The sequence below is a fragment of the Hemiscyllium ocellatum genome, chromosome 22, assembly GCF_020745735.1.
Source record: "Hemiscyllium ocellatum isolate sHemOce1 chromosome 22, sHemOce1.pat.X.cur, whole genome shotgun sequence".
Classification (NCBI taxonomy): Eukaryota; Metazoa; Chordata; class Chondrichthyes; order Orectolobiformes; family Hemiscylliidae; genus Hemiscyllium; species Hemiscyllium ocellatum.
The window spans coordinates 32,802,433-32,827,958 of record NC_083422.1 but is presented as its reverse complement, the minus strand read 5'-3'; the positions used below and the strand labels follow the sequence as shown (position 1 = coordinate 32,827,958).

General features: G+C 40.5%; 1 protein-coding gene across 1 annotated transcript in view; it reads right to left on the bottom strand.

The window, feature by feature from the left end:
* The window catches only part of LOC132826145 (inactive carboxypeptidase-like protein X2), a 189,809-nt gene that overhangs the window by 92,963 nt on the left and 71,320 nt on the right, over positions 1–25,526 (bottom strand). The gene's annotated exons all lie outside the window — the stretch shown is intronic.

The following is a 25,526-nucleotide window of genomic DNA, read 5'->3' as shown; positions in this document are numbered from 1 at the left end:
TACCTTCAAGTTGCCTGGTTCAGGCCCAATCCTACTGTCTTCTACCCAACACCCAATTGCAGCTATACTTTCCACCAGCTACCCAGCTCAAACTACCAAAATGATACCACGGCTCAAATCAACAAATCTCTCCTTACTTACTACACTACCTTCTCTTACTTCTCAAACATCCATCCCATCTCCAATTGTTCCCATCCATCTCACCTCCTTTAAAAATCTTTATTCTCCACTGCATTGCAAATTCCTGTCCCAATTTTTCTTTATAATCAAGAAATCCTCACCTCTTTTCTCTAACTGCATCAGGAATTGTTCTAACATACTTTGCCTTCATTCTCTCTGTTTTGATTTCACTGATTTTTTTTACCTTGTTGCTTCAGTAACATTGCCACATTTCTTGGTCCTGCTACTCCCAACAGCTTGATCAGAGATAAGGCCACCTCATCTTTTCCTCATTTTCACCATTTATGTCATCCTGTCCCCTTCCAAACCGCACCCCCTCTTCCCCAACTCCACAAACTCTCCAAGTCTCTTTAGAACATAGAACATAGAAGGATACAGCGCAGTACAGGCCCTTCAGCCCTCGATGTTGCGCCGACCGAATCCTACCTAGCCTATACTAGCCCAATAACTTCCAAATGCCTATCCAATGCCCGCTTAAATGACCATAAAGAAGGAGAGTTCACCACTGATACAGGCAGGGCATTCCATGAACTCACAACCCGCTGTGTGAAGAATCTACCCCTAACATCTGTCCTATACCTACCACCCCTTAATTTAAAGCTATGTCCCCTAGTAACACCTGACTCCATTAGCGGTAAAAGGTTCTTAGTATCTACCCTATCTAAACCCCTAATCATCTTATACACTTCTATCAGATCTCCCCTAAACCTTCTCTTCTCCAATGAGAACAGCCCCAAGTGCCTCAGCCTTTCCTCATAAGATTTTCCTACCATTCCAGGCAACATCCTGGTAAACCTCCTCTGCACTCGTTCTAAAGCTTCCACATCCTTCCTATAGTATGGTGACCAAAACTGCACACAATACTCCAGATGAGGCCGCACCAGAGTCCTATACAACTGCAACATGACCCCAGGACTCCGGAACTCAATTCCTCTGCCAATAAAGCCCAGTACACCATATGCCTTCCTCACAGCACTATTTACCTGGGTGGCAACTTTCAGAGATCTGTGTACATGGACACCAAGATCCCTCTGCTCATCCACACTACCAAGTACCCTACCATTAGCCCAGTAATCCATCATCTTGTTATTCCTACCAAAGTGAACGACTTCGCACTTAGCTACATTGAATTCCATTTGCCACATTTCCGCCCAGCTCTGCAACTTATCTATATCCCGCTGTAACTTACCACTTCCTTCCTCACTATCCACAACTCCACCGACTTTTGTGTCATCCGCAAACTTGCTTACCCAGCTTTCAAGTCCTTCCTCTAGATCATTTATAAAGATAACAAAAAGCAATGGTCCCAAAACAGATCCTTGTGGTACACCGCTAGTAACTGCGCTCCAAGATGAACATAATCCATCAACTACTACCCTCTGTCTCCTTCCAGCCAGCCAATTCCTAATCCAAACCTCTAATGTATCCTCAATGCCATACCTCCGAAGTTTTAGCATTAGCCTACCATGGGGAACCTTATCGAACGCCTTACTAAAATCCATATACACAACATCTACTGCTTTACCCTCATCCACTTCCTTGGTCACCTTCTCAAAGAACTCAATAAGGTTTGTGAGGCACGACCTGCCCTTCACAAAACCATGCTGGCTATCCCTGATCACGTTATTCCTACCCAGATGTTCATAAATCTTATCCCTTACCATTCTCTCTAAGACTTTGCCCACCACTGAAGTCAGACTCACTGGCCTATAGTTGCTAGGGCTATCCCTACTCCCTTTCTTGAACAATGGGACCACATTCGCTATCCTCCAGTCCTCTGGTACTATTCCTGTTGACAACGACGACATAAAAATCCAGGCCAATGGCTCTGCTATCTCCTCCCTAGCTTCCCATAGGATCCTGGGGTAAATGCCATCAGGCCCAGGAGACTTATCTATATTCATCCTTTCCAATATTCCCAAAACCTCTTCCCTGCATATTTCCAGGGCATCCATTCTAATTATTTGTGATTCCATATTCACATCAGCAACAGTGTCCTGTTCCTGAGTGAATACTGATGAAAAGTACTGATTTAATGTCTCTCCAATCTCCTCCGCCTCCACACACAACTTCCCACTACTATCCTTGACTGGACCGATACCTACCCTAGTCATCCTTTTATTCTTGACATACCTATAGAAAGCCTTTGGGTTTTCCCTAATCCTACCAGCTAAAGACTTTTCATGTCCCCTTCTCGCTTCTCTTAGCTCCCTCTTTAGCTCCTTCCTGGCTACCTTATAACTCTCAATCGCCCCTACTGAACCTTCACGCCTCATCTTTACATATGCCGCCTTCTTCCCTTTCACAAGGGACTCCAATTCCTTACTAAACCACGGCTGCCTCACAAGGCCCTTTACACCATGCCTGACTGGTACATACCTATCGAGGACACGCAGTAGCTGCTCCTTGAACACTCCCCACATCTCATTAGTGTTCTTCTCTTGAAGCCTGTTTTTCCAATCCACACATCCTAAGTCATGCCTCACTGCATCATAATTTCCCTGCCCCCAGCTATAGCTCTTGCCCTGCGGCACACGATTATCCCTCTCCATCACTAAAGTAAAAGTCACCGAGTTGTGGTCACTGTCCCCGAAGTGCTCACCTACCTCCAAGTCTAACACCTGGCCTGGTTCATTACCTAGAACCAAATCCAATATAGCCTCCCCTCTTGTTGGCCTGTCGACATATTGTGTCAGGAAACCCTCCTGCACACATTGTACAAACACCGACCCATCTAATGAACTCGAGCTATAGCTCTCCCAGTCAATATCTGGGAAGTTAAAGTCCCCCATAACAACCACCCTGCTACCTTCACTCTTTTCCTGAATCATCCTCGCAATATTATCCTCTACTTCTCTAGGACTATTAGGAGGCCTGTAGAAAACACCTAACAGGGTGACCTCACCTTTCCTATTTCTAACCTCAGCCCAAACTACCTCAGATGGCAAGTCCTCTTCCATCGTCCATTCCACTGCTGTGATACTGTCTTTGACAAGTAATGCCACGCCTCCCCCTTTTTTACCCCCATGTCTGATCCTACTAAAACATTTGAACCCTGGAATGTGCAACAGCCATTCTTGTCCCTGTTCTACCCACGTCTCTGTAATGGCCACAACATCGAAGTCCCAGGTACCAACCCACGCTGCAAGTTCACCTACCTTATTCCTTATACTTCTGGCATTGAAGGTTACAGGCACCCTCCTTAGAGATCGCTGCATTATTCCTAACCTCCCTACACTCAAGGTCCTGTACCCTAAAGCTACAGTCCTGGTTCCCATGCCCCCGCGGAGTTAGTTTAAACCCTCCCAAAGAGCACTAGCAAACCTCCCCCCAAGGATACTGGTGCCCCTCAGGTTCAAGTGTAGACCATCCTTTTTATAGAGGTCCCACCTTCCCCAGAAAGGACCCCAGTTATCCAGAAACCGGAATCCCTCCCTCCTGCACCATCCCTGTAGCCACGCATTTAACTGCTCTCTCTCCCTGTTCCTCGACTCTCTATCACGTGGCACGGGTAACAAACCAGAGACTACAACTCTGTTTGTTCTAACTCTGAGCTTCCAACCTAGCTCCCTGAAAGCCTGCCTTACATCCTCACCCTTCTTCCTACCTATATCGTTGGTGCCAACGTGGACCACGATCTGGGGCTGCTCCCCCTCCCCCTTAAGGACCCGGAAAACACGATCAGCGACATCACGTGTCTTTATTTCAAATTTTTGGCTTTTATTGCTCAAGGAATAGTGTATAAAACTCAGGTAATGTTGTTGCGACTGCACAAGGCATTAGTGAGACCTTGAGGGTTGCATACAATTTTCATACGCTCACTTGTGTATGGAGGGATGTAGCTACATTGGAGGCAGTTCAAAGAAGGTTTATTAGATTGATTCCAGAGATGAAGGGCTTGCATTCTAAAGAGAGACTGAGCAGTTTATGCCTATAGTCTCTGGAGGGGAGAAGAATGGGAGCAGATCCGATTGAGGCATATAATATACTATAGGGGATAGACAAAATGGATGTAGAGAAGATGTATCCTCATGTAGAGTAATCTAGAATGAAAGATCATTGTTTATTTTATTCATTCACCATATGTTGGCATTTTTGCCCACCCTATTTGTCTAGAGGTCAATTAAAAGTCAGCCATGTTTCTGTGCTTCCGTTGTCACATGTAGACCAGACCATGTAAGATGGCTATTTCCCCTGCAAAGGACATTAATGAACCAGATGGGGTTTTTTTTCCAAAAATTGACAACAGTTTCATTGTCATTATTAAATTCCATATTTTGTAATGAATTCAAGTTCCATGGCAGAATTTTAACCCCAGTACCCAGAGCATTGTGGATTAATAGTCCAGAGATTATCTTTCTAAGTCATCAGGATAAAGAGTAGCAGATTTAAAACAGAGATGATGAGGAATTATTTCTCTCAATGCATCAAAAATCACTATCCCAGAGCGTGATGGATACTGGGTAATGAGTAAATTTAAGGAGGAGACCGATAGGTTTTTAATTAGTAATTGGATCAAGGGTTATGTAGAATGGGCCACAAAGTGATTGAGGTCGAGTTAAGATCAGCATAATCATTATTAAACATTAGCTCATCCAAAATCTTGTTGCTTATATCCTAGACCTCATGAAATCCCATGTACCTTGTGCTTGCCAACATTATATTGGCTGCTGTTTACCCAATTCCTCTTATTTAAAACTCTCATCTATATTTTTTTTAATGACCTCACGGTGGCACAGCGGTTAGCACTGCTGCCTCACAACGCTAGAGACCCAGGTTCAATTCCCGACTCAGGTGACTGACTGTGCGGAGTTTGCACATTCTCCCCATGTCTGCGTGGGTTTCCTCTGGGTGCTCCGGTTTCTTCCCATAGTCACAAAGATGTGCAGGTTAGGTGGATTGGCCATGCTAAATTGCTCGTAGTGTTAGATAAAGGGGTAAATGTAGGGGAATGGGTGGGTTGCGCTTTGGCGGGTCGGTGTGGACTTGTTGGACCGAAGGGCCTGTTTCCACACTGTAACTAATCTGTAAGTAAGTAATCTAAAATCTCTGTACCTTTTAAATTTCCCACAACCATGCAATCCTCTGAACATTTCAGGTTACTACAATTCTAGTTTCTTCTGCATCACTCTCTCCCTTCACTCAACTATTTTTGGCAGTGTTTTCAGTCGTTTAAATTTTGAGCTCCAAAATTATCGTCCTTAAACCTTCTCTGCTTTTCCAACCTGCTATTTCTGTAAATCCTTTTTGAAGCATACAGCTTTTAGTTACTCCTTCTGCTATCTTTTTGGCTCAGTGTCACATGTCTGTTATGTTTTCCTGGTGCACATTGTGTTGTTTCTTTTTACATTAAACATCCTCTGTAAGTGCAACTTAAGACTATTTTATTGTAACAGCACCTTAAAATTTAACATCTTAAAGCATGTTCTGAAAAGTGAAAAAGAAACTTTAGATATTGCTGAAGTAGAGGTTCTAAACTGGTGTAAAAACGCATTTTAAATAAAGATATGTGACCCGAGTGAGTTGCTTCTTCCTTCTAATTCAGGTGAAGTGCTTTTCTGAAGAAGTGAACTGTGTTTAAAGAATAATATTAATAATCTGGCAGCATCTGAAGTGACTGCAGGAAGACAGCATTGAAAATAATTCTTAGCAATCACAAGCCAAACTCTATTATGGAAAACTTAAATTTATGAATTCTTTGATATATTGGACAGGCATTTTTCTTCATTGTAATTACTGCAGTTAAACCTTTTTAAGTACCCATGAAGTACTAGGGTCTAGATTATTCAGGCAACTGAGGTCAGGAAGTGACCTTTGCTGCGACATATGAGAATCAAATTTACTCATTCTTCTTGGGTATAGACTGCACTGTTTAGCCTCAGAGGTTACACCTGGCTGATGGGTTTTCACACAATTACTTTCATTTATTACATGGCTTTCTGTGCATGCTTTGCTTTGTGCTTGTTTTTCCTTCATCTACCCACTTACATTTCAACAGGTTTTCTTTTTATTATCAGCAACAGTCGAAAATGAGGGGTAAAGTATTACCCTCATCATATTCTGGAGGAAAAGTGCAGAGGTTGCAAAAACTTCTGACTCAAGATATTCAAACTCTCAGGCTTTATATGGATACCGATGGTCAAGTAACTACCAAAGTGACAGCTGTATGGAAATCACCCACTGTACTAAGGAACAATTTATCACTCCTGAATCTTCCAGTTCCATACATTTACCTCGGGCAGTGCTCTTCTGCCTTCAAGCAGCTGCAGACATATTTCAGCTTGTTTTTCAGATTAAATTACCAATGGGTTTTCTTGACACCTTTGAACACCAATTCTCATTACTGAGTGATTACTCTTCCTTCACAGAAGTTTTAAAAGTAGACAGAATATCTAGTGGCTTCAATGAAATGTGTGCAATCATCCTCCAAATTGCACTCGAGGCAATGAAAATCTACTCGTTTCTCATCCATGACTTCTCACTTTTCACTGCAACCTCCAAACACCCAAACTTACGAGCTCTTCCAGTCTTACATTTGTACCTGTTCAAAAACAAGACTAATTTCACAGTATGACAATTTCATTTAATTGTTCCAGTTTCTCCCAACAAAAGGACTCCTTACTTCAGTTTTTATTTCCATTTGATGTATTCAGACTTTTAGCATCCAAGCTTAGTCCCAGAATTGATCTGGCACCTGTTATATGCAGTTATCTTTGAAGTATATATTTGTTAATAGTGTGCAAAAATAACTTGTAACACAGGAAAATGAACTGCTTATTGACCTCTGATCAATGGCGCAGCTTTATAATGATTACATTAATGGCATTTACATTTAGTTACTAGCTAAAAAAATTCTGGAACTGAAAGCTCGTCTCAGATGACTAATAGACTATTATTAATTGTCATTAAGACCCATCTGGTTCACACATATCTTTTTGGGAAAGAAATCTTTTGTCCTTACCTGTTTTGTGATTTCAGACCCTACATTATGATTAACTCTTAACTGCTCTCTGAAGTGTCCAAGCAAGGCAATCAATTCAAGGGTAATGACGTGTGGGCAACAAATACAGGCCTTCCCAGCAACACTCATATCCTAGTAAAGAATCCCAGGGCCTTTGTCAGTCTTTTCAATTATCTCATTCGCTTTATAGTCCGTTTTCTACGAAAGCTGAAACCTAATCCTTGTCCATGACTTGTAAAGACAGATGCAGTGCCATGAAATGAGGCTTTTCACAAAACAAGTTACAGAAATATATAATAGCCACAGAAAGTCACAGAGTTTTTACTGGTAGATAAATCACCCTTCAGTCCACCTTTTCTGTGCCAGTCAGCAGACACCTATCTATCCTAATCCCATTTTCAGCACTTGGGCCATAGTGTTATACTTTGGCAATTCAAGCTTTCATCAAAATAGAGTTCCCACCCCCTTTTAGGGCAGACACCTTCAGCAGTGCTACAGGGAAGGCAGTGGTGTGGGATATGCTTATCTATGTGTTATAATCTAGTTCATGAGATGGGAGCACCAAATTATATTGCTGCACACCTCCACTGTAATCAAATCCCCTTTAACCCTTCTGTTCCTTAACTTAAAGCTGTGCCTGATGGTTTCTGACCCCAGTACTAATGGGGAAAGTTTCTCTCTGTTTACTGTATCTATGTCTCTCAGAACTCCAACCTTCTCAATCAGATTCCACTTTCATCTTCTCTGTTCTAAGAAAAACAGCCGCAGCCTATCTGGTATCTCTTCAAAGCTGACTAGATCGAGCCCAGGCAATATCTTGATCAACTTTGAAGTTCTGGAGAAGAGTCATACCGGACTCAAAATGTTCATTTTGTTTTTGTCTCTACCAATGTTGCTCCACCTGCCGAGTTTCTGCAACATTCTGTGTTTCAGATTTCCAGCATTTGAGGTATTTTGCTTCTATCCAACATATCTTTCATGTCTGATATTCAATGCCTTGACAAATAAAGGCAGGTATCTCACTGACCTTCTTAACCACATTATCTATCTATCATGCTGCCTTCAAGGACCTATGGAGATGCACGCCAAGGTCTTGCTGATCCTCCAAACATCTCACAGTCATAACATTGCATCATTTATATTGTCGTGAGAAACAAATGCATACTGAGGTTCATTCTTAACTGAGTTCATTCCATTCAAAATGGAATTTCTTACAGGACCTGTGAGCAATAACGCAGCAAGTGGGGATAGGTAGGCATTTGCTGCATTATAGGGATAGGTCTTGAGCTATGGGCTCCCTCTAATTAAAATATATTTTATATATATATATATATATATATATATATATATATAAAACATTCCCACTTTCTAAATCCTTTTCCAGTACTTTAGAAAGTCAGGCTCTCACCTCCAGGTCATTTGCAAGAAAGCACGAGAAAAATATTAAATGAAATACAGAGTATGGGAACTTGGTTATTACAAAGGCAGAATTTTGACAGAAGTTACAACTTTTACATCATTTAAGTGTAAGTTTCTTTAAGATTGTTTTTCATTTTTCACCCCCATCGTGTGACATAATTACATCATCACTGACATAATTTATTATTTTGTTATAACCAGGTGAGAAGGGAGGAATCAACTCACCAATTTTAAGCTTCCTTGATTGGTCACAATGAAGTTTAAACTCTTCTTAGCATAAGGCTACACCTCTTTCCAGTGAAAAATTGGTTAACAAGTTTTACTTTAAAGAATGAGAAGTGAATCACACGTTTTTTGAGTTAAAGAAAGAGTGAATGTATTATCTGCTAATGCTGAGAAAAAAACATCACACACACACACACACACACACACGCGTAAAGCATGTCTCGCCTCTACTCTCCTAACCAGGGATTCTGAGAATAACCCTACAAAACTTTGGGGGTTAAATCTGTCCCCATTGCAGCTTCTCTAGCTATGTTATTTGGACAAATTTCTGAATCTCCTATTATGAATTAAAAATGGATTGCTTGTCTGGGGCATGAGATCTTAGTGAGAATACATCATAGTGGCTATTAATCTGGATAATGTGCTTCCCATTTATAATAGTTGGACTAGATCAGTGAGCTGTTCATTGCTCTGAAAATCATCAAAATAAAGTCCTGTGACACAGGAAATTGCCACACATATCACTCTGAATTCTAAACTAAGACTCCTTTCAAGATAGCAAGTGAGCATGTAATGGAAGATAACTAAATGACTGGCGATGACAGGCAGTTATGAGCAACCAACTTGCCAGTGATATTATCAATTGCTTTCACCTCCTAACATAAGATGAGCACAATCCTTCACCTGCTCTGTAAAGATCAGCCAAGTAATTAATAAGACTAAGAAGCAGCTTCTAGAATTTATTGGTGTCAGTGAGGTGAGACCAATAGTCCAGCAATATGTTATTGGCTGCGGTAAGGAATTCATCTCTTGTGGAATGAGATATGTCTCATGACAGGGATCAATCTGCTGATGAATATCATGCTTAGAAGCCACAGCTTTTAATAAAGTACTTGGTGGGCAGTGCAAAACAACCTCTTTTTAGAAGAACCAACTTTTCAAATTTAGCAGATTGAAGCAATAAATTTTAACATCATTGATCAGGCATACAAGAGCAAAAATATTCTGCCTTCCTCTGAGCTTCCCCCGGCCTTTACATCTTTTCTGAAGTGTAGTGCCCAGGATCAAACATAAACCACAAGTAGAAGCCTCATCAGTGTTTTATAAATGTTTAGTAATATTTCCTTACTATTGTGCTTAATTCCTGTATTAATAAAACTCTGAATTCTCTCCTTGTCTCTCTCTCTCTCATATATATATATATATAAATATATATATATATTTTAACAAACTTCTCTTTAAAGACTTCTCTGATGTTTATATATTGATTGAATTCACAAGGGAGCTGACAAAATAGACTGCTGTCTAATTTCCTAGCCCTCATTCATCTTTTTTTTGTTGACTGGAAATCAGGCTGGTTTTCTATACATCATTATCAGGCTCGGGCAATCCATGTGACAATTCCTAATGCTGTTTTGTTACAGCCCTGTCTCTGACTGGCATTCACATCTATTAAAGTATTCTGACTGTAGTAGCATTTCTTAAAATTGACTCCAAAATGATTAGATGACACTTGGGCCCTGAAATAGGACACAGTGATTTGTAACACTACTGTGAGGCTTTACTGATCTTAAAGATCAGAAAACTCTCCATGAAATATTAAAACCTCTTTCAGAAATATGCCTGTTTTTCAACAGAATTGAAGTATGTTCAGTGCAATTACATTAATTTGGTTTTAACCAAAATTTCTGCATAAGTCTTCCTTTCTCTAACTAATTTCAACAGTCGATCATTTATAATTGGGAACCCATCATTCTTCCAGCCCAAGATGTCGATGTTCCTGCTCCTCGGATGTTGCCTGACCTGCTGTGCTGTTCCAGAAACACAATCTCAACTATAATTGTGAACATCCATTTGTATTTTCACTCAGTGCATGTATTGCATATGCCTTTGTTCCAGTGATCCTAAAGCGGTTCAAGTCAGTAGCTGTTACGTGGCTGGTAAAAGGCCATTGAATACCAGTGGGTGAGATTACACATAGCCTTGTGGGATGACCTCAAGCAGCTCTGGACATAGAAGGACTGGGATTTGGATTTTACCACCTTGACAATGCAGCATCAGCAATCTGTCTTAGCTTGTTGAAAGGTATCTGCAAGGGTACTAGCAGAATGGCAGTGATGTGAGCATGAATGCTATCAATCTGAGATAGGAATGCAATATCATTCATCATGGAATCACTGAAGACCCAGCGCTGCAATATCTCAGCATTCCTAGTAATTGCAGGAGCACAGGTTGTTGGACTGTTGCAAGTGTCTACATGTCTTTTTTCAGCCCTGATATCAGCAAACAATATATCACAGTCTGAGCCTGCATGCAACTTGCTGAGATTTGCTGACCGCACCCAAGCTTCCACTGCAGTACTCAGAGTCTGCGTGACTTCTGCTTGTTCTGCAAAAATAAGGCATTAGCCATCAAACACTGCACCATGGTCAATTTTACAAATGTTCTCATCAACCTAGCCATCTCTTCATATTGGAAAGATTGATTCAAAGTTCTGCATAAAGCCATGTGTAAGTTGACTCTGGACCTGTCCATGCTCATTGGTGGTGCCTGCTGGCTTTCTGCCGATGCATCAAGCTTTAGAATGTACACTTCCATCAGTGTGCTTCAATATGGCTATCCAAGTCCTCATTTGAGTTCCTTCAGTATCAATAGCTAAAATCTTCAAACTCTGCCCACCTCCCCTTGCCCTTCTTGCCCTCCACCCCCCGTACCCAACCACTTTGAGTGCACCTACACTAAACAGATTGGGGCAATTCAAGAAGTCCACTCACCATCACCTTCTCAAGGGTAACCTGGAATGGACAATAAATCAATTTCAACAATTGTGTATTTATTTGTTCAGCTTGAGGTCTAGTATTCAATTTTGAAACAATTCTTTATTCTAAGAATTATTTTCACTGAAATATCCAATCTTGAGTTTTACATAGAACATAGAAAAATACAGTGCAGTCCAGGCCCTTCGGCCCTCGATGTTGCGCCGACCGAAGCCTACCTAACCTACACTAGCCCAATAACCTCCATATGCTTATCCAATGCCCGTTTAAATGACCATAAAGAGGGAGAGTCCACCACTGCTACTGGCAGGGCATTCCATGAACTCACAACCCGCTGAGTAAAGAATCTACCCCTAACATCTGTTCTATACCTACCACCCCTTAATTTAAAGCTGTGTCCCCTAGTAACAGCTGACTCCATTAGCGGAAAAACATTCTCATTGTCAACCCTATCTAAACCCCTAATCATCTTTATTTGGTCATCTCTAGTCTAAGACTTTTGGGTGGAGCTACTTCTCCTATCATTTTCTTCTTAGCATGATTATTCATTCATATTCCTTTAAAATTGCGTTACATGTGCAGTATCCTATTGGTGTTTGCTTGCTTTTATGGTTTCAATCTTACAATATATCAATACTGTTTTAATCCACTGTGCAGCTAATTTAATTCTGCATGTTAGCAATCCTGAATCCAGTTCTTATGTAGAGTCACTGGACCCAAAATGTTGACTTTGCTTTCTGTCCAGAAATTCTGCCAGACCTGCTGAGTTTTTCCAGCAATTTCTGTTTTTGTTTCAGATCCATGGCTTTGTTTTTCTTTTGTTTACAGTCTTCATGTTCTTATGTTATAAAGTTTTAAACTTCAAACAGTGCCCTCTGCATTATTTCTTTCTAATAAAGCTTCTGATTCGATATTACGTGTATGGAATGAGCTGCCAGAGGAAGTGGTGGAGGTTTGTACAATTGCAACATTTCAAAGGCATCAGGGTGGGTATACGAATAGGAAGGGTTCGGAGGGATATGGGCCGTGTGCTGGCAGGTGGGACTAGATTGGGTTGGGATATCTGGTCAGCATGGACGGGTTGGACCGAAGGGTCTGTTTCCATGCTGTACATTTCTATGACTTTATGATTCTATTTACAGAATGCTTCATAACTTTTGCTATTTTTGAAGTCTGATGTTCAATAAATTAGCAATACCTTATCCTGCTTCTGCTTGCTTGGGTTTCACCATCTTTTGAGATAAAAATGATGGCTTATTGTCTTCTCCGAGTAAAGTCAAGGTTTTCCTATATTGTGTAACCTAGATAGAGGCTTCTAGATTTCTCATGGGAAAAGCTGACAGTTTCCCTTCTTTCTAAACTTAAACACAATGCATCACTCTTTGTTTGACTTGAACTTCTGAGGCTGCAGCCTTAATAAGTCTTCTGGCCAAATCCACTCGTGAAATTTTCAACCCCTTGATTGTATCACAGTTTAAGATTCTTCTGTCAGACTCTATCTCCTAAATCTTTTCGATTGTAAATTTGTTACTTTAAATCTGCCCCATAATATTCCTGATGCTGCAATCTTGATGGTAATTGTTTCACAGCCCTTGACTTCTCTGTTGTAGCCAGGCTCTCTCAATATACCAGCAATCCTCTTGTAAACAGTAAATATTTCATTTTAATATTTATCATTCCCAACTTGGCCCTTTGGTGTTTTATCTCTGCTGCCCATCAAACTTTATTCGTGGAGCTGTCAACCATTTCCCATATGACCCTCGATTCGGGAACCCTTACAGATGTTTCTTCCCTCAGGATTCTGTTTTTTGTCAAGTGTGATTAGTTTTTTTTAACTCCCTTTCTAGTCCACACTGCTTCTCTTACACCTTTTGCCAGCGCTGAGGTGAAGATTTTCACCTGAAATGCTGCTTTTCCCTTACATGAGACCTACAGACTGCTTCACAGCTTGTGCTGCTGACTCACTGTCTGCGCACTCATGAAGTGGTCTTGACTTTAAACTAGAAAACTCATGTGTCTTCTTGAAAATCCTGTCTCTTGATTTTTTTTCACCATTATCAACTTGAGATTTTTAAACAATAATCCCACTGCTGATTTCCATGTTTGCATGCTGTGCAACAAATCATTACTGGCTAATGATTGAGTTGGACTGCTGCCACTAACCCTTTTAAACAGTGGATCTAAGGGTCTGTTTGATTTACAGTGGCAGACGTTGAACTACAAGTCTTTACAAGGCAAGGCATTTGCTTTAACAACAAAATGTAGTTTAATGCATAAGAATAGGTACATTACATTGGCGACTTAGACATCATTTTTCAGATTAACAGATGCCAGCAATAACATGCCTGACTCAGTCAAGATCTTAAACTAAACTCCTGATTCTCTCCCCAAAACTGTATGACATCATTCGATTGAGTGGAACTTACTGCAGTCTCCATCATTACTGTTTTAGAACCATTATCTGTTACAATTTTTATAACACCACACATTCCTAACAGAACCACTGTCCTGGCCATTGTTTATCAGTGTGAAAATCTCACATTTTCTTCATAGTCAGGCAACCTGAGATATCTTTTATTCTTTGACAACTACTGTATGCAAGCTATTTGTCAGACAGAATGCAGAACAAATCACATGACCTCCTTTATTCTACTAGTTTGCCCAAAATTCAGGAGACCAAAAATATAACAATCTTACATTCTTCATACTTGTAAAACTCATCCTGAGATTATGCCCCTATGTTCTAGATTCCACAGTGAGGAAAAACACAGTCTCTGTGGCAAATCCATCAACATCTTGGTGGTCACCACTACCAAAAAACTGAACAGGACCAGCTTTATAAATACTGTGGTTACAAGAGCAAGTGAGAGACTTCCAATTCTGTGGCGAGTAACTAACTTCCTAACTCCCAAGAGCTTGTCCACCATCCATAAAACACAGATTCAGAATGTAATAGAGTAATCTCCACTTACACGGCTGAGTGTAAATTTGATAACTCTCAAAATAGTCTATAGCACCTAAGGCAAGTCATTCTGTTTTAACTCACCGGCTTAATCATTCTCCTGCTCCTTGGATGTTGCCTGGCCTCTGTGCTTTTCCAGCACCCTCTAACCTAGTTTAATCATTCACCCCTTCCACTAATGAAGCACAGTGCTCAGACTCAGTTAGCAATCGAAAACTGCTTTCACTCTTCATATTCCCAGAAATTACTTTCAAGTTGTTTTCCACTCCAGTTACAAAGTTAACACATTTCCATCACATGTGCCACAATTGTACAGTTAGTTTTGCATCTGTATCCAAATGTACAGAATAGCTAAATACAACCAAGGCTTTTCCCTCTCAAAACAATTCCAGAACATAAATGTCTAATAATGATTCCACCAGATCTGAAATGAATCTTCCTCGCCCAGTGATGCTGTTTTGTTAATGTTTTGAACAGGCACTGTGATTTCCCAATCAGAATCACTTACGATCTAACTTTCAGCGGTGCTGAACCACAATTGGGTCAACCTAAGTAATCTGACCAAGGTACAGTTGATCCATAATAATACCCCGATTAACATTTTCATTCCTTCTCTATGCCCATATGGATAGCGAAATTGAAAGGATTACTTGTTAAAATTGGCTGTAGACAATATCCATTTGAAAACTGCATTAACAATTCAATGAATTAGTTATTCTGCAAGAAGAACTAAACATATTGAATAAGCTGCAAAGAACATAATGATCCCAGAGATAGCTGACAAATTGATTGCCTTTTTAAAATGCATTTAGTGCACATAAATCATTGCCATTTTCTATCATTGTGTTTTATTTTTAATTAGTATCTACAGCACTGGTTGTATAGCTCAGAAAGATTAAATGAAACAAGGCACATGTCCTCCCACACATCTGATTTACATTCTGGAAACTTTTTTCCAGCAGAGTAAAAAAAAGTGCCTAATTCTTTTGCAAAATCTTGCAATTTTAATCAGTGCTCTTTTAGTTGCAAACCTACTCACTGGAGAGCTCACTTCAATAGCACATTGACCAACCACCTCTGTTTAAGGCAGCAATTAGGGTGTGCATATCATATGTAATATAATTTTCTCCAAATAATTAGTATGAAATGAGCAAAACACTATCTAACTCCCGCTGACTTCATTCCATAACATTCCACACAGAACACATCAGAATCTGACAGAACAGGAATTGCTCTTGTAGCTCAGCTGTGATTGCAATGAGGGCTGAATGATCCTTTAATAGTCCCAGTGGCCTGTTTATAATTTCCACCTCTCTGGTGGTTCCTCAATATACACAACAGAGCACACTGTTGGCCCATGATCAGACACCATGAAAGAAACATGTCATGTAATTTTAATTGGTGCACATGGAGAGACCTGTGTATGTATCAGGCTTCACTGATTTACTAAAGGTTGCTTAACTGTTTTGAAAGAGTTAGCAGAATTCAGCTATTGCAAGATGTGCTAATCCAGCACAGATGAACTCTCAATTTCAGCAAGGTGCTCTTAAATATAAAAAAATTCTGTTGAAAACATCTTACTGTAATACCATGAAAATGCTAACACAGTTATCTTTTCACCATTCATGAACTTCGTTTGGTCAAATTTAGGAGACTGGCCTCTGCTTTTAAGCTCTTCTGCATCAAATGGGAAGAGGAACAATGCTCGAAATAAAAGGAAATCTTATCATAGGAGCCTGTTTCTGTTGAGGAGTTTGGTCTGGCTGGAGCTGTCACTGGACCTGAGTAGCCCCCACCTGGTGCATATTCCTCACTAGTCTTTCTAATGTGAACATCTGAATTGTCAACACAGGAACCAGCAGTCCTTCTTTGATTCACAGAAATCCAGCTGCTAATCTGATTAGTTACGCATGCAACCATATTTTTAGTTTAGTTTAATCCTGTATCAGCTGAGATCACACAAATCCTGTCATTTCAACCTCATCTCTTGTCTGAACTGTGGTGTTGCTCAGGTTAGATTAACCATCAGTCCCCTCTCTCTAATGAGAGGGCAGCTATAGGGTCCTCTGGGACTACAGCAACTTCACCTTACCAATTTTTAGTATGGAAATTCATTGCTTTATGCAGAAATGTGCAACTGATGAATGAAGTGTCTCTGCAGACATATCAATACTCTGCAAAGAACTGCAAAAATAGTCCAAAGGAGCTCAAAACGTAATTCTTGTTTTTGCAGGAATTTTAAAGAATGCTAGTTTTATATTAAGCACTGATGTATACTGAAGACAGTTAATAGTTAATGGCTTTTTAAAAATATACTGCTGCTAGTTATATCAGACAATTTGTACATTCACAGGGACTATTCAAAACTACAAAGCATTCATCATGGCAGTATCCAAATCACTGCAAATGATGGGCTCAAAAGAAAATAAGCATCTTTGAAAAACATTTAAATATACCTGTCCAACACAAGAACGGTGGGATTCTGCAAAAAAAAATCCAACTGAATGGTGCAGTACGATGCAGTAAACAGATGCCTAATAATATTGGAAAACTAGATATCGTTCTGTGGAGGAAATCATTGATAAGAGAGTTGCACAGAAAAAAAGACTTCAATGAGCCAAAAAGAAATAAGTAACACAAATGATACTTAAATATCATTTTATATTTTTGAAGTAATACAACAGGCTAAATGAGAATTGTTTTCTAAAAAAATACAATTTCACAATGTAAATCTCATCAAAGACTGCCTTCATTTTCAAACCTGTTTTTACAACAGTAGGTGTTTATTTCAATTACATTTCAGTGTCCCAAGGCTGTGTGCCTGCAATTATTCATTGGCCAGCATTTCTTTGTTTCATATGAAACCCACCTAACCACCTCACCATTCCCTATGAGAGTAATCACACCCCATTGCATCCCTCAGTAGTGATCACCATCCCCACCCCCAAACAGGGGGTACATCCTCTCCCAACTGTGTTGACCTCCCACTCACAACCAACAAAAAATGCTGAACTCCATTGTACCCCCTGGAGATGCTGTCTCTTCTGACATTGGCTAAACAGGAGCCAAGGATTCCAGAAGGTAATTCAGGAGTGGGTAAAGGACAGAGTAAGGCCTGTCTATGATCAAGATCAGTGGATGGAGGGTGGTGGAGAACATGTCCATGGTTTTGGGGGCAGTGGGGATAAAGATGAATACTGATTCATTACATCTTTAATCAGTACAATTCCAAAATCTGGTTGAATTCATCAAGGTTTGATTTGCATTAAAAGGCTGCAAGTCTCTTCCATTTCTCTAACACTTTACTGGGTGACCTGAATGACACGTTTTCTGAGAACAATAACAAACAGACTAAAGAATAACTAGAGAGACAATAGACAATCCTGCTAGAGATGTTTCTGAACATCAGTGTTCCCTGTTCCTGTTTAATCTATTAGCAAGCTGTTCTGTGTAGCACTGAACATTTTCTTGCACTAAAGAAAATAAAATTTGCAACCAAGGCAATCTTGCTATTGTTTTACAGCCAAGGGAAAAACAAAATCGCTATTTTTTTGTGTGTGTGCCATTGTACGTGCTTATAATTCAGCCTATTTACATTTCAAAACTTTGTGTTAAAACAAAGACTGGAAATGTTCAAAGTAAGATCTTAACAGTCTCCAGTCTGCCTCCATTTCAGGGTCATAAGCAGAGTATATGTGAGAACCTCACACCGTGAGTGAAACACTGTCAGCTATACCGACAACTTTGCAACAGAGATGGAGTCTCAAAGGAGCCAATAGGAAGGGGATGCAACCTCCAGCAAGTGAGAGTCAGGATGAAAGGAAGACTCGAGCTTGAGCTTTTTAACTTTTAGGTTTAAAAATGACCTTAACAATCTGGCCATCATTTTTGTTATGGAATCTTTCATGGAATGTGGGCATCACTGGTAAGGATGACAATTTATGCTCACCCCTAGTTTCTCTTGTACATTGTGACTTGCTAGGCCATGTCAGAGAACAGTTAAGAGTCAACCACATTGCTATGGGTCTAAAGCCACATGAGGATCAACCCACAAAATGAAAACAATTTTCCTTCCCTTAAGGGTATTAGTGAACAAGTTGAGTTTTACAACAAAAGTTGATGGATTCATAGTCACCGTTACTGCGACTAGCTTTCAATTCCAGATTTTATAATTGGCCAATTAGTGGCAGAGACTGGGCTTTAGAAACTGCAAAGGCAATGGGAGGCCATCCAGTTAAGAGTACATTGCAGACTATCATTCAAACAAAAGACAGAGGGGTCACTCCCATCTTGACTTGCCCTCTCTACAGTTTTTAAACAAGCCGTCATGGTAGAATTTGAAGCAATATCCACAGTGCATTAATCTGGGTGTTTCTGGGGGTGTTTACTAATGAAATAACATCATCATGTCACTAATACTCATCTGGGCTGCGGGCAGGCAGTGTCAAGCCTCAAAGTCCTTCTTTGGAGTTGACCTCTCTTCCGTCAAATCTTCCTCTGTGGAACCCATTTCCAGGCAGCTTGCCAATTTCCTGATGCCTCGGAAGGCCTGAAGACCAATTGGAAAATTCTAATTGGTCTCTGACAAAAGGCCTTGATCCATTTTGGCCTGCTGAATGTGATCTTATGACTGGGAAATTGGCCTGAGGGCAAAACGGATCCAGAAAGCCTTTGTGCCCACCTGCCCCAGCCTGATATGAGCCTGAAAATGCTGCTTAAAGTTCCTCCATCAGAATCCAGCTTTGTAAGATCCCCAGGAAACATCTATCACATCAGACCATTGCAATGCACACTTGAATGATAGAGACTATACCCAGTAAGTTTACAGGAAACCATTCATCAGTTTTGCTTTTCCAAAAAGACTTGATCTGAACATGACACACTGGAATGCAATATTCCCTTGAACACAAAACTTTCACACGTGGTGGCTCTGTGTGTACCTGATGTAAGTTAGCCATCAGAAATCAATGTCAATCAAATATTTAAGGAGAGATAGATGCATAGTGGCATGATCAGTGTGTTACAAATCCAGGTTAATGCTCTGGGAGCATAGATTCAAATCTATTAAATTCAATTTTGGAGTAGAAAATCTGTGATCATGACAAGTATCAACAATCATTGTAAAAACCAACAATGTGAAAGGAAGACTAATACCCTTGTCCAGTTTGGTCTACATGAGGTCTACATGACACAGCAATGATCCACAGCAATGCATTTCAGTATTTTTTAACTGTGTTCTGAATTGGCCTCGCAAGCCACTCAGTTCAAGGATGGGGTGTAGGCAATAAATGTAGACCTTGCCAGCAATACCATATCCAATGATCAACGATCAAATAAAGGAAAACAAAGTGTTTGTGTCCAGTGTATGTGGGACAGCATTGGTTGACAGAAATCCTGTGTTACATGATATATCCTTTGCCTTTTGCTTCTCACATTTTCATCAATATTTACACCTGAATAGCCTAGGATCTCCATCAATGTAAGCATTCTGCACTGCCTGACTGACTTTCTGCTATCACCTGAGAAAATGCTAGACCTTCACATACGTAATACTGAGCGTACCTTCTAATGTCAATGTAATTTAACATTGTCAGTTATGGCATTCGTGACAATAAAGTATACATTTCTGGACCACTAGCTAATATTTATCCAGACACCAAATTTAGATCTGTACAGGGACCAAACAAAATGTTAAAGAAACAACTACAAGAGGTATAAAATAAGCAAAAACTCAGAGTTTTTCCAGGATAAAGCCCAGGCAGCTCAAATCACGGCTATGAATGATGCGGCAAAAGAAATGGGCATTGCATATGCCATTATAGCTGGAAGAACACAGATCGCAGAGGTTTGTAGAAGAGAAGAGAATATATAGAGCTAATGGGATTGGCTCAGTGGTCAACACTGTTGCACCACAGTGCCAGGCACCCAGGTTCAATTCCACCCTCGGGCGACTGTCTGTGTGGGGTTTGCATATTCTCTGTGTCCGTTTGGATTTCCTCCCACTGTCCAGGGATGTGCAGCTAGGTGGATTAGTTGTGGGAAATGCAGGATTACAGAAATTGGGCAGGGAATTGGGATGTTCTTTGGAGAGACAGAGTAAGAACTTGATGGGCTGAATGGCCTGCTTCTATTCTCCAGGAATTCTATTCTATTTCTAAAGATAAGACTACCATAAAACTAGCTTGTTGAAAAGAAAATTCCTGCCATAAGCTTCCATAAGATATTGCTGGTGTGATACTCATTAAAGAGTTAATCTCATCAATACAGGCTGCCTGATTGTGGGTCTTGTATTGTAACAGCACCATTTGGAGCTGGGATATCTCCATCAGGAGGTGGAGCCACCTGGTCCTGTTGGTGAATAGGATAGAGATGAGAGGCATTAACTACAAGCCATTCCACAGGATGGGCCCAGGTAATGAATCAATTAACAGTACAATATGACTGATAACCTGAATTCCAGTGGGTGGAAAGACAGAAGGATAAAAGGTAGGTGAAATAACTGCACAGATGCCATATCGGCTCACCAAGTCATCCTTTATGTGAGTGAGACTCCATCCAGCTAGCTCAGTTCTAGTCCCTGGAATGTGCAGAACTCTTGACATTCTGGTTTATTTGTGAAGAGTCTTTCACTCTCACTGATGCAGCTCCCTCAGAGCCAGTTCTCAGAGTGAACAGAACCTGTGACTCTCCTGTTTATTTTTTTCTCTTTCCTTTCTTTTATTCCCACATTACCGCCTGACAGCAGTAGTCCTTATTTTCCCCCAGTGCCCATGTCGCATAACACTCTGGCTTTTTCTTTGTTTTTTTTATGTGTGTGCAGGTGTGAGACACAGTGAAAGACACAAGGTGCATGAAATCTTTATTCAGTTTCCACCACCAGGAAGAAAGGAAACACCTGAGTGGCCAGTGACAAGCAGTGCCCTTCACATCAAAGGGCAATGCTGTGTAACACTCTGGCTTATTTTTTTTGTAAGGGAAAACACCCAAGTGGTCTAGTGACAAGCAGTGCCCTTCACTTCAAAGGGCAAAGATCTTCTAGTTACTTTTTTCTCTTCCTTCTTTTTTTTAATTTTTTTTATATAACCCCCACACTACCGCCTAACTGTGGGTAGTGCTTATTTTTCCCCAGCACCCACACTCTGGCTTATATCTGTCAGCGAGACCTCCCTGATTGGCCCAGATTAACAGGCCTAACGAAGGAACTCATACTTAATGAGATCCACCTGAAAAAGCTGGTTCCAGTCACTACATTCCACGCTGCCCCTCCACCTCCCCCCCAACCCCCCCCCACCCCTGTTCTTGGTTATGTAGGCCTGTTCTTTTTTTGCGGCTTCTTCTGGGACTGTGTGCCCCCAAATCTGGTTCCTCTGACTCTGACTCAGCCACAGGCAACGTGTACTGGACCAAAGCCCACCTCTTGTACCCAGAGGACCTTGGGAGAAATTCCTCCTCTTCTTCCAGCGGTAATGGTATTGAGGCTGCATCTATCTCAGACTCTGAGCTTTCTTTGACACTAGATGGAGGGGGAGAACTTACAGTTTCTGATAGCCTTTCTGAATTTTCTGAGGGGCCACGTATGTTTTGCTCCTGCCCCATTTGCGAGGTGTCAGCTTTCAGATGATCCACGTGCTTGTTCAGGACTGTATCACCTATAAGTCATGGGACCTGGCCTTGTGCTGACCTCATCTCATATCCATACAGAGCCATGTCTGTGGTTTCAACACCAACTTTCGTTACCTGAAGTAAACAGTCTCTGTTGCTTAAAGGAGGCGTGTGGCCAGCATTGGCTTTCCTGCTTCTGTTGCACCCTCTCCCCTTCCCCCAGGTCTGGGAATATCACGTTTAACCTGGTGTGGTGTCTTTTCCCCATAAGCAACTCTGCTGGAGATATTCCTGTAGTTGCATGTGGGGTGTTCCTATAATCGAACAGGAACAGGGACAGTTTGGTATCTAGTGAAGTATAGTCTATTTCTTTAAGTCTGCCTTCAACACTTGGACTGCTCTGGCAGACCATTGGATGATAAATGGTATGGAGCTGTCCTTATTTGCCAAATGCCATTCAACTTTAGGAAATATTCAAATTCCCTGATGGTAAATGAAATCCCATTGTCTGTGACCAATAATTCTGGGAGTCTGTGTATTAGTAATGATGCTCACAGCTTTTCAATTGCCATCCCCAAGTTTGAAGAATGAACTATATTCACGTTCAACCACTTTGAATGGGCGTACACAATGACCAAGAATATATAGCCCATTAAAGGACTAGCAAAATCATCATGCCACTGAGTCCAGGGTTTACTTGGCCATTGCCACAAATGTGGGGGAGCTTGTGGCAGTAATCTTTATCCTTGTTGGCACTCTGGGCACTGCCCCATCAATGCAACTATGTCTGCATCCAATCCTGACCACCTGAATAGCTCCTTGCCAACATTTTCATTTTGGAAACCCCTGGATGACTCAGCCAGTATCTGGTGGCAATCTTTACTCAGGCCAATCACTCCTGCTTTCCATAATTTTATGCTATCCTCTATAATGGTTTAGTCTCGCTGCCTTCTGAACGGCTTCAGTTCTGGTTGTGATGGCCTTTCTGTTTTAGTTTTGCCAGGACCAGATCATTTTGTGTCCACAGTTTGATATTGTCAATGGTGTCCAGTAAGTTTAAAACCAGGATGGAGGTGAGGCACCACTGGCATTGTATCTGCCAAGGGGAGGTGACTCAAGGCATCCGCATTTGCCACTTGGCCTTCTGGATGGTGTTCCAACTTGCAGTTTTTTTAGATTAGATTAGATTAGATTACAGTGTGGAAGCAGGCCCTTCAGCCCAACAAGTCCACACCAGCCCTCCAAAGAGCAACCCACCCAGACCCATTCCCCTACATTTACCCCTTCACCTAACACTATGGGCAATTTAGCGTGGCCAATTCACCTAACCTGCACATTTTTGGACTATTGTAAAAAGATTCATCTCTGGGTAGAGGAGACTGGTGGGATTAAAAAAAAACATGTAAAAGATTTAAATTATTGAATAGAAAGAAGATTATTAAGGAAAAGCAAGTTTGAAAAACTGAAAGAAACATAAGAAAACATTATGCATATGAATCGGGAAACTTCCGTTTCTGAGGGCAGTTTGAAGAAATAGAAACTGTTCTTCTTGGATAGAAGAAAGCTGAAGGAGATTTAATAGACATTTCCAAAATCATGAGTGAGCTGGATAAAATAGATAGGGAGAAGCTCATTTCCACTTGTAAAAGGAATGAGCATGAAAGAGAGATTTAAAATGATGTTTAAAAGAAGCAAGGAAGAAGTCAAGAAAACTTTTCACTCAGCGAGTAGTTAGGGTACAGTGCAGGCAGGGTCAGCTGAGGCATTCAAGAAAGCTGATAAATATTTGGATAGAAATAGCATTCAATGTTATATGGAAAAAATAGGTAATGATACTCATTTGAAGAATGGGTACAGTTATAATGGACTGAACAGCCTCTTTCTGCACTATGAAAATTCTCTTAATCTGTGGAAAGTAGGCAAGTAAATTATACTAAAGCAAAGGTTTTAAAATTCTGAATCAGTGTGGATGAAGGACTGCAATTCCAGCTTAACTACAAGTGAAGATGATTCATAATAGCATTAAGCATGGTAGTATGAAAGAAGTGTAGAGAGATGGTTAAGCTGTAAAGTAGACAAAAGACTTGCAGCTGAAGAGTTATTATCTGTCACTTCTGGAACGATATGTTGAGAAAAATGGTAAAGAGTCACTCAAATGTAAGAGCAGTTTTCAGATCTGTGACTGATTAAGGTTTGTACATGGTTAAGAATTACTGAGGGAAAATATATGTAGTACAAAAGAAGAAACTGAGCTTATTGGAGGTAACATGAACAATGGGTAAGGTGTACAGATTTTGTTTGAGATCAGAGCAGACAACAAGGCCAAGTTGGTGAACGGATGAAGCAATATTGAGTGTGGAGCTATTAAAGTCAGGAGCTGTCTGTTGGATTTGTGACTGACATGAAGGGAATGCAACTGTGAGGAACTGACAAAAATACAGACCTGACTTCCTTTGCTTTGCAGTATTTTCCATTTTAGCAAATACAAAAATTAGCAAAAAAATTTCAACTGAAGTGGAATGTAACCATAAATCTAATACTGACTTCTTTCTCAAATGTGATAACCAAATGTGCATCTATCACATTCTGCAGATGACACAAAACTTAGAATAATTGTGAATTATGTGCAGGATAATAATGGATTTCAGCAGGATACAGACAGGTAGGTGCACAGGTCGATGTGTTGATGGTGTGATTTAAGGCAGAGAAATATGAATTGATACGTATCGGTAGAAAGAAAATAAAGGGTACTATTCTTAGGTGGTTCGGGGCAGAGGGACCTGAGGTGTATCTGCACAAATTGTTGAAATTAGCAGGACAGGATAGGAAAATGATCAATAACGTGTCTTGGGCTTGATAAAGAAGAAACGTGGAACTGATTTTCAATATCAAGATAGATAGTACAAATCAGTTTTGTTGAAAAGAACCTATAATACACAATGTCTGCTCTGGAAAAACAATCAAAATTTAACATAGTAATAGAACTCTCACTCATACACACTTACAACAAAAAAAAGTGAAGAGACAGTAGACAGGAAATCTGATGGAGGTATTCAAAATCATGAGGAGTCCAGACAAAATAGACAAGGCATAACTGTCCCATCAGTTGAAGAGTTTTAAACCAGAGGATTTTGATTTAAGGTGATTGGCAAAAGAACCAAAGGAGGCATGAGGAAAAGGTTTTTATACACAGACCTGGAATATACTGTCTGATAATGCAATCAAGAAGGCTTCAATCATGGGAACGCAAAAAGGAATTTAATAATTACCAGGAGATGAAAGAGTTGTGAATCTGTGTTGAAAAGGCAGGGTGGTAGGGACTCGGTTCTCTTACAGAGAGCTGGCACAAAGATGAAAGCAATGTCTGCAGAAGTAAAGGTGTTTTGCTACAAAACACTTA